Source organism: Sinohyriopsis cumingii, chromosome 14 (genome assembly GCF_028554795.1).
Source record: "Sinohyriopsis cumingii isolate HCF-2022 chromosome 14, ASM2855479v2, whole genome shotgun sequence".
Taxonomy (NCBI): Eukaryota; Metazoa; Mollusca; class Bivalvia; order Unionida; family Unionidae; genus Sinohyriopsis; species Sinohyriopsis cumingii.
In genome coordinates this window covers 35,233,413-35,244,118 of record NC_142974.1, presented here as the reverse complement: position 1 = coordinate 35,244,118, position 10,706 = coordinate 35,233,413, and the positions used below count along the sequence as shown (strand labels likewise).

At 33.9% G+C, this 10,706-nt stretch overlaps 1 long non-coding RNA gene across 1 annotated transcript; it reads left to right on the top strand.

Moving 5' to 3' along the window:
• The first annotated feature begins 2,842 nt into the window (after positions 1 to 2,842).
• Positions 2,843 to 7,050, top strand: LOC149783564 (uncharacterized). Its single transcript, XR_016414034.1, has 4 exons — positions 2,843 to 2,987; positions 3,978 to 4,100; positions 6,218 to 6,352; positions 6,950 to 7,050. It is a non-coding gene; the product is annotated as an uncharacterized LOC149783564 (long non-coding RNA).
• The last annotated feature ends 3,656 nt before the right edge of the window (positions 7,051 to 10,706 follow it).

Below are 10,706 nucleotides of genomic sequence, written 5' to 3'. Positions count from 1 at the left end.
TTGATTTTTTATTCAATGCTGTTTCCTCTCTTTGTGCTACATGTAAACTATTCTTGTTTAACAAGTGTCCCTCTTTCGTGCGCGCTTGTGTGTGTGTGTGTGTGTGTGTGTGTGCGCGCGCGCGCGCGTGTGTGTGTGTGTATCTTGTTTCGTTTGCTCTGACCTTCGGATAATTTATGCTAGGGTCGAAACATAGGGACATGTTAGTTTTCTACGCGACGTTTCCAGTGTTAGACATTCTTGGGAATCAGGCGCCTAACAAGCGATGGCAATGTCATCTATTATTTATTTACTGAATTAGTTTACAAGGTAACATCTTCAAATCTATCAAGTTACCTGAAAATTCAAACACCCACTCACGTATAAGTATGTATAGATGGATGGACTAATCTATGGACGTATGATAATTTATTTACGTAAGTTAGTATTGATAGTTGTCATGGTGTCTCGCACAAAAGGAAGGGGAAAAGTATTGATAAGACAGTTTATGGATGCATAAATATTTAAATAATGAACAGTTCAGAATGGGTAAAGCAGGTTTTCGAACTTTTTCAGCAGTGATATAGCCATTTGATATTTTATGACTCTTGTAATATCTTTATACCATTCCATTCATATCCTCCAAGACAGCATAAAAAACGATAGACTAGTGGCTTAGAACAGGGGTTTCTTCCATCAATTTGTAAAGGTCACGAGGTCAGCTTTTTGATTTTCTTCGTAAATATTTGACGACAACCTGTCCAGGTTTATTCATAAAATATGGTTTATCTTTTTATCATACATTTTGATGACCACCAACCCGGAGATCTTTTTCATAATTTACGAATGCCGCTAGTCTAGCTGTCGATGGTTTGTCACAAATTTGAGTACCAATATTTTGTCATACATTATTTTTATCATAATCGTGAGTGTGTACATGTTAATTTTCTTCCTAAAGTTTAAATCCATGCCATCTACCATTTTTGAACAACTCCGTTTTTGGGTCGATGTTATAAAACACAAATTTTCCTCATGCAGCAACCAATTTTAGAGTACAAGTTGATAAAGAAATATCAGATTTATTTGGTGAGATCAATACATGTATATATTTATACAGACATTTACATACAGATCTCTGGATATCCTCAAAGCGTACTCGTTTAGGTTTGATAAAATGTTAGAGCATTGAATAAATATCCAATAATGAGTGATATAAAATTTTAGCAAAATCAGCTAAACAGGGTCATATGGTACGCAAGAGCAGTATGCATAATAAATCAGTGGAATTGGTTACTAACATCATCATATAAGTTTCAGGTGTTCTTTCAGATAAGACAGGTGCTCTCTGTATGCTTAACACGATAAGCATGTAAACAAACATTTAATTCAACAAATAACAATTTTTTTTTCTTTCGAGGTTGGATAGGTAGAGTGTTCCGTTCAAAAGTTTTTTTTAAGACGGTGTGGGTAGGATTGACCTAAACAAAGTATGTAATGGAGGCTAAGGATTTCGTGGACGATGACAAAGTATGTAATGGAGGCTTAGGATTTAGTGGACGATGACATATATCATTGCTGTGAAGTTGATGGCTATGATTAACATATGTGGCAGCTTAAACATTTTAATGTCGTTTCGCTGTAAAAGAACACAAGCAATTACATACCCAACATGTACCATAGGCAGGTCAATTCCAGTGTAAGTACGATCGTGTTACGATGGCCTTATTTCCATTACAAAGCACGTAAATGTGAAAAGAAATGTCCATAATGTTTTGGCGGGTAATATTTGTAAATAGCGTGCTTTAGCTTAGGATGATATATTTTAGTTTTCTTTGTGAGTTGGTAGCGTGGTGTTTCAAAACAAAAGAATATGTTGTTGTTGTGTTGTTGTTGGGTTTAACGCCATTTTTCAGCACACGATAGGCTATGCATGGCGGCCAGTATTAATGGTGGAGGAAGAACCCGGGAAAACCCCGGGAAGAACCACCGACCCACGAGAAGCTACTGGCACGCTTTCTCACATACCCACATTGGCCGAATCCTAGACTCGAACCCACGCAGACAGAGATGAGATGGCAGTGATCCGTAATGGAAAGCGCTTTAGAGCACTCGACCACTCGGGGCCCCCAAAAGAATATGTAGGTATGGCCAAGAAAAATATGCAAAAATAAATGTCAGTTGGGGTAGGACTCAATGGCCATGAAATCAAAAATATTTTAAAAAGTAGTGTGCCTTTTGGGGTGGTTGTGGTGACGGAGGGGGCTTTGTTTTATCCAAAATGATCGTGATAAATTATTTTAGATGTGGTGGCTTGAATATATAAAATATCTATCTATCTATCTATCTATCTATCTATCTATCTATCTATATATATATATATATATATATATATATATATATATATATATATATATATATATATATATATATATATATATAAAACACAATATAGCTTCTATATAGTACTCGCATTTCCCGCTTTTTGCATATTTTATGTCGTCCTTGTGTTATTCTTCATTTGTGGCTTTGTGCCCTTGAAAAAGGAATCGGTAGATTTTGAAAGCTATTTGGCTAATTTTGCATCAGTTTTATACTGTTATTTGTCAGTTTTTGTCATATCCATTATTTCCCTGACTAACGCTGTTGTGCTTGATCCATCGCTTTTAAAAAGATTGTTATTTGCTGCTTGATTTGCAAATTATTTATATATATATATATATATATATATATATATATATATATATATATATATATATATATATATATATATATATATATAGTGTCTGTTCAAGAACACAAGAAATAACATCCCAAACGGTCCTACGTGGAACCTAAGGAAGATAAGACCAATTTATCAGATAATAAAACAAATTCGTGACACAGTGCACTCTAATCGTGTCTGTCTATTGCCATCAAAACCACGTAAAGGTGACAGTTTATTTCAGTCCGACATTAAGTTACATCCGTAATGAGGTCTTCAGTGTTACTGTTTGTGTGTTCCCTAGTGGGTATGTACTTGCATTGACTTGAATTGTAGACTTCATTTAAGTGACAAGACTAACATGATGTATAGCATTTAAAATTAAACAGCACGCGATTAACGATTCTCTGGCTACAGCACAAACACGCACACACACACACACACACACACACACACACAGAGTTATCCTTCATGAAGGAACTGAACACTCGTCCAGTAAGGCACACAAATTAAGGTGTGACGTTGTATAATACGAATGAATGAAGCCTTACCTTGCGTTATGATGAAGATAAGATGTGATTGTGCGGATATTTAGTAGCTGTTCGTCCATGTTAGAATTCTATTGTCGATAATTTGTACGCTTATTTAAATATTTGTAGATAGTTTAATCAAGATTTAATACATAAACTTTATGCTCATGTATATCTTTGGCTTACATTTTCATGCAAATCAACCAATATGTGGTAAACACACGCCCAGCTGTCCTTGTAAGAGAGTATATTATCCATTTTAGACAGATTACAAATCTGATTAAGTTAATAGCAACAGTCCGCTCTACTATGATCAATATTATCTCTATCTCCAATATATACTGACAAACTTCTAACAACTGAAAAATATCAAATTTGCAACAACTTAGTCCTCCCCCTCAGCTTATCTGAGTTAGGTGGATGGAATCGAAAGTATTATGATGTTGAAATTTCTTGCCTGCATTTTGTATATTCAAGTGTTGGGCTTCGAAATGTTCTCATATATATACGATACATTTTGTTGACTGTCGCCAGTCCAATATATCTGACCTCACCTATGTAGATAGATAGATAGATCGACAGACAAATAAATGCCTAGATAAATTTATATATGTATACATATATATATATATATATATATATATATATATATATATATATATATATATATATATATATATATGCCTTTGAGTCTTTGTGTGCTATGATACAGTATTATCGATGTGAGTAACCTTTGCTATCATCACTTTATGATTCTTCCGATACAGCGTACAGCCAAGCCTGCAATATCACCGGAGAATGTGACACTAACGCTATCATTTGCGGAAATGGCTGGCACGTGCATTGTGATCATGGAATATGCACGTGCGCACAGGATGGTCATGTTGAGGGTTAGTATTATATACGTTCCTTCGATGGATATTTTCGAATGCAAAAGCCATGTACGCAGAGAAGTGCTTTGTGACAAATTGCAAATGTAGGGCTCCATCTTATTTGGCAAATAACACACGTTTGCAACAGCAAAACATACTGTTAGAATTAATTTTAGAATATGTCGACGCTCAAAGGGAATTGCATTTCTTGTACAGACTGAAAGCTCAAATTTTGACAACTTTCTAATCTATTAGTAAGTAGAAGAGAAGACCTGATCATCATGCATCATGGTAAACTTGTATGTATGCTTCAGAGACGGTGATATTTGACCCATTCCGGAAAGTGCAAAGATCATATGGAACATTAAGACAAAAGCGGGTCGAACGTATCGCTTCGTGTGTCTATATAATATTTAGTAACTGTTTTGGATTGTCTCGCCAAACAAAGACGACCATCATTTCAAAAATGCATTGTGAAGCATTACTACTCCATTCAGGATATAGACATTTCCTTTATGGGCGTAAACACCATAAAAAAGTTACTAGATATATTTGTAACGATAAAGTTAATACGTTTTCGTTTTAAATTAAAGCAATGCCAATTTTATTAAATTCAAAATAGGTTCGAGATATTGTTAATTAATTTTCTAACATGCAAAGACAAAGATAATCTCTTTTGGGGTACAAAGGTTGCTCGGTGGTCCTAAGGTCAAATGAACCGTTTATCTTGTCTGTTTCGTGTAAATCTTGTTTCATTTGGTTCAACAATTGGATTACTTATAGAACATAGAGCGAATGATTGTTATAAATGTTGCCTCCAGTGTAGTAATAATTAGATTTAAGGGGAAAATGTTAAACATTATAGATACATGTTTGTGCAATGCTGTCGGGGATTTCTGCGCACCTAAGGTTTCCGTCTCCAATACTGAAGCAAAACGGTTACCGAATTCGACCAATTGACGAAAATAAAAATACTGCAATGATTACCATTTGGAAAGAGGCAATTGTCACCAGAATATTCTGTTCAAAACAGTATTAATTTTGGACACACATGATACCACCCACGTATTTTAACGACTCACGATATCTCGGCCTATTCTGCTCACAGCTTTGAAAAGATGTAATGTTTTTTCCGTCGGGCTATATAAATGAAATACGGTGCTTTCGGCTGTTTCTGTCAGCATTTCAGTCGAATAATTAGGTCAGGTTTATAGCTAGTTTTACAAACTTCAAGGTAACCATACCAATAAATGTCAAATGTATTAAGCAAACTACACCGATCTTGTAAAATAATTAGTGAAGTTCAACATTTTGTTTGAAAAATAATATTTTAAGTGGAAGAGAAACAACAAAGAAAATTATTTAATGTGTTTTCCAACATTTGTGGGGAAGAATTACTAAAGAATTTAGAAACAGGTTATACGCCGGGGAATTTATTGAGAATGACCTTCTAGCAAGTTGGCACGTTGGCTAGCAGACGATATTGTACGTGTGGGGACAACGTCTTGCAAAACTGGAAACTTGGAAAAAGATGTAGAATTTTTAAGGTGTACATTTCCATCTTTTATATAATGTATTTATTTGTGTGATTCTAAAAGACACATAGTAAATACGATTTTCTGCGTTACAGTTTTAAGAAGGTCGTGGAGGGGGTCTTCATGTTGACGTTTATAAATCTATTTTCTTATGCCTTTCGAGTCGAAATGTGGGATATTTGTGCACACATTATGAATATGACTTTACTTAATTAAAGTACGATCGTTCTTTCTTGATACAAAATGGATTTATGACCCAAAATAGCATGTGATCCAATGTTTACAGAAATTACGTTTTGTTATGCAGAATTACCAGGTGGGCAGAATTGGCCGATATAGTTGGGTGTAGATGAACAGCATCATTATCATTATAATTGTTGTGATCGTCATCGTCTTCATGGTTGTGACAAGTAAAATAATTGAATGGAATTGAATTAAACAATAAAATTATGTACTCTTTCGAATATTTCGTTTTCCATGCAATTAAAATATATCCACATTGTTGGTGCTAGCCATGAAAAGATATAACTACATCCATGATTTTAGTAGGAATGGTTGGCATGACTTACTGATAAAAGTGATGAAGTTTTGGCTTTGCAGGATGCCAGAATGATTTTGACTGTGTAGACGGTATTCACCTGTGCCCAGACAGCCGGCCTACATGGCGCTGTGTGATCCGTGTAATTGATGGTGTTAGCAGGGGCACCTGTAACTGTCAGAGAAATTAGGAAGCAGGTACATGTGTGTGTGTGTGTGTGTGTGTGTGTGTGTGTACAGAAATAAACGGATGAATGGTGGATGCGGGGATGGTTAAAGATGGCTCTATTGAGAAATATCAAGTAAAATTCAGCAAATAAGAAAGTAAGCGTATTGTAAGTACATGAGAAAGTATGAATTAAATACGTTCATTAGTATTAGTTACATATCTGAGGAAGTCGATACGGTGGCTTGGTTGACTATCGGTCTATATATAAACATAGAGAAGACGGACTCAGAGACAGTTTTGAAAACACTTAAAAATATCTAACAATCTCTGTGATACACCGTCTTGCAGTGTAAAGTAAGCAATTGTCACACATGAACTGTGTTTATTTTCAGTTTGAAGAATTGTGGAAATGATGGATTTTTATATATGATTTATTATTTTGCTTGATAACATTTATTGGGTAATATAAATAATTACACAAACTAATTAATTTCCTAAGACTTGCCAAGTATTACGAATGTAGCCTCAGATGTAACTCAGACAATAATGGAAATATCTAGTGCTGCTTGTAACGTCTCTACTTCTCTGTGAACAGACTAAATGTAAACATCATGCTATATTTTCAGGGATACGTCAAGAATGCACACGAAGACGTAATCGTATCCATGGACATACAACGTGTTGATTTTTGGGGTTCATGGAAATTAAATGTATTTGGCAGCATGAATTGTATTGCTTATTGAGAGAGAGAGAGAGAGAGAGAGAGAGAGAGAGAGAGAGAGGTGGGGGGAGAGGTGGGACCCCCAGATATAAAATATATATATATGTAGAAATATGATCTGAATGGTATTTGCTCCCCAATAAAAGAGCAGATTACGTATCTAGTGGTTAGTCCAGTTTTCGAATTGTTTCAAACATTATGTAGTCATTTGCTATTTACCTCAAAACATTAAACTCATATCTTTCAATAACTTTATGAAAAACGGCAGTGTACTGGTCCAGATTATTTTGCATTAATCTGAGAGTGTCACTAGATCAGCGTTCAGTTTTCTTTGTGTTTCTCTGTTATGCACATATCTATTCATAAATTTCTGATGACCAGTGCCCCAGCGTTTAGTTATAAGTTTTTGAAGGCCACTGATCCAGCGCTTACTCTTAAATATTTGTTTCATCCTTTTGTGAGTTTAATTGGTTTCTCATAAAATCGTGAGAACCAATGTTTTTCATACATTTTTGCGGACCATTAACCTAACATTTTTCATAAACTTACGGACTATACATCCCTATGCCCTATGACCAATCTGTAACTAAATTAAGCTGACCGCCACAAACCATTTCATGCTAGATGAATGATATAATTAAGATCTTAAGACAAGAAAAACACAAGCGTTTAGAATAATTTATAATGGTGTCTTTAGTTGGAGGAGCTGATGTAATGTTCCGTTTTGGTTAATTCTTATTCGTTATTTTTAATATTAACAAGAACCCCTTCAATATATATGCAACGAACAAACTGTTGGGTGTAAAAATGAAAACTAATTTTCAGCTACTAAATAACTTTTTCGGACGATATCATAAACCAATGTGTTAATTAGAGGTTACTGCTTATGTGTGGGAAAATGTGAACGGGTTTTTCTGAGCAATATTGCACGAGTGTGTGTGTGTGTGTGTGTGTGTGTGTGTGTGTTTGTGTGTGTGTGATTCTAATTTGGAACTTTAAAGTAGCTGTAACAATTGGCGCTCAGCATTAAGAGGTATCTGTTAGGACTGGTCGGCCTGGTGTCAGGATAATGTGACTGGGGGGGGACATCATGCTACATGTCTGCGACATGATGCCTCAGTGCTAGACATCACTATTAACTGCCACACTGCATACATCGTAGCGATATGACTGAAAAATTGTTAAAGCTACGTTAAAGATCCAAATCACACACAAATCACAGTATGTACAAACCTAATACATTTGAAACACTAGTACAAGGGAACACTATGAGACTACAAAATATATTGCATGGGATAGAAAACTCTTCCAAAACCTCAAAGCCCAGGAATGCTAAGAATATGAAATGGAAATATTGTAATAGTTTATTTACTCTCATATATGTGCACTATCGTGATTTTAAAGGTTTTTAATGTATGAATTGATAGTCACTTCCTCGGTTTGTATTTATTATTGCAAATTGAAATCCATGATATAAAAACACTTGCACATATATTTGAGGGAAGTCTTTGTTCTTAAAAAATTTCTTTTATGACAAAATTTACATTTGTCAGGATAATGTAGCTGGGTGGGATATGATGCTACATGTCTGCGGCATGATGCCTCTTATGTCACATGTTTAGGCTCGAAAAAACAGTAATACAAGAAAGAGTGAAAACAACAAGCTTTGAAAAATACAATAATTTATTTCCCTGGAAAAATTCTGTATAGATGATAAAATATAAACTTACGGTTTTACAGAATCAAATCCAAAAATAATCCAAGAATACTATTTCAGTAGTCCTAATAGCAAAATGTTCTATTGATGTCAAGTTCGAGTCTCGACGAAGAATCCAAGATGGAAGACTATCACGTATGCTGTAACATGTAGTGTTGAAGTCTACAGTTCCTTGTAGAAACAAGAATTATCACTCCGGTTTTGGAAATCCAAATAAAATTTTTGTAAAAATCTGTCCTTGTTCAACAATTTCACATGAGCACACTTTTGAATCCAGATTTCTTAAAATAATTCCAATCAAAGTAATTTGAAATAACTCCAAACAACACAACATACAACTTCCAGTGTAACAGCCCAACTTCTATTGAGAATAACTCTCCAAAACAAAGGTTATATCGTCTTCTAAAACGCAAAAGGGGTCACGTCATCATGTTCCAGAACTTCGTAGAAATTAGGTACTTGTTAAACATCACGTACATCCAGTGTGACCCTGATGAAAACCGATTATTTTCTCTAAGAAATAAAAAATATTGCTTACATCTTAAACACGTAATCCCATCATGACCTCGACAACAACCAATCATTTGAAAATAAAAATAGAACTTATTTACGTGGTTGCTACTAATTTTTAATCAAGGTCAGGATCTAGATCAATACCTGGTGTTTACCAAACGAATAGTCAAGGTCAAACTATTTTCTGGAAAAAGTATCATCTCCAATGAATAAATTTACATTACAATAGCATGTAATGAAAAATGTAAAAAATTAAAACTGACAAACAATTAAATTTAAATGAAATAAATATATGTTAAAACAGATATAATTAAATCAAATATACATAACATAACCCAGTCGTCACTATACACTGCCACAATTCAGACATCGTAGCGATAAGACTGAGAATTATTAAAAGTACCTTAAAAATCCAAATCGACACAAACACAATCACGCCTCCTCACGTGTTGGAAAATAACATAAAATCAATTCATAAATGTCAAGGAATGACCTTAGGATATAATACTATATATTTACTCTTTGTAAGCAAATTAAATATTCTAACTCATATTTTCAGGTTTTTCATCTCCATACGTAAGACATTTCTCATCAAAACTTAAATCAAAAGCAACATCTGCCTCATGTACGTGGGAAAGTAAAATTAGATTCTATCACAAGATCTCGTCGACGAACTTGTTTAAAGACACCTGAAATATTTTTTATTGGACAATTTAGTGTAAAAATACAACCATTTAATTAAAAAGGTATTAAAATATTTAGAATTAATGAGACGTTTCTTATATATATATATATATATATATATATATATATATATATATATATATATATATATATATATATATATATATATATATATATATATATATATATATATAAGGATTTTATGCGCTGATTTTTGTCTTAGTACGCACTGATTATATTCAATCGTGTTGAAGGTGTGGTCATAGTAACAGATTTTACCGTACATTTCCGGTGACAATGAAATAGATCAAGTTATTTACATAACAAGAAACTACTTCGCGTTGAATTGAGAGCGGTGTCTTTAAAGCTGGCATGTATGCATACACGTATGCGTAAATATATGTGTATATGGATGGATAGTTGGAGTAACAGACGAGAATGAATGGATGGATGCAAGTATGTATGTATGTATGACTGACTGACTGACTTTCTTTATTTCCTCTTCAGAAGAGATTTCATTCAGTTAATTTTTCGTTAATATAGAAAAGATAGGAACATAACTTGACATTAATGGACTTACAGTACACTATATATATACATATATATATACATACATACATACATACATACATACATATGCATACACACACACACATACATATATACACACATACACACACATATACACATACACACAAATATATATACACACATACATATACATATATATATACATATACACATATTC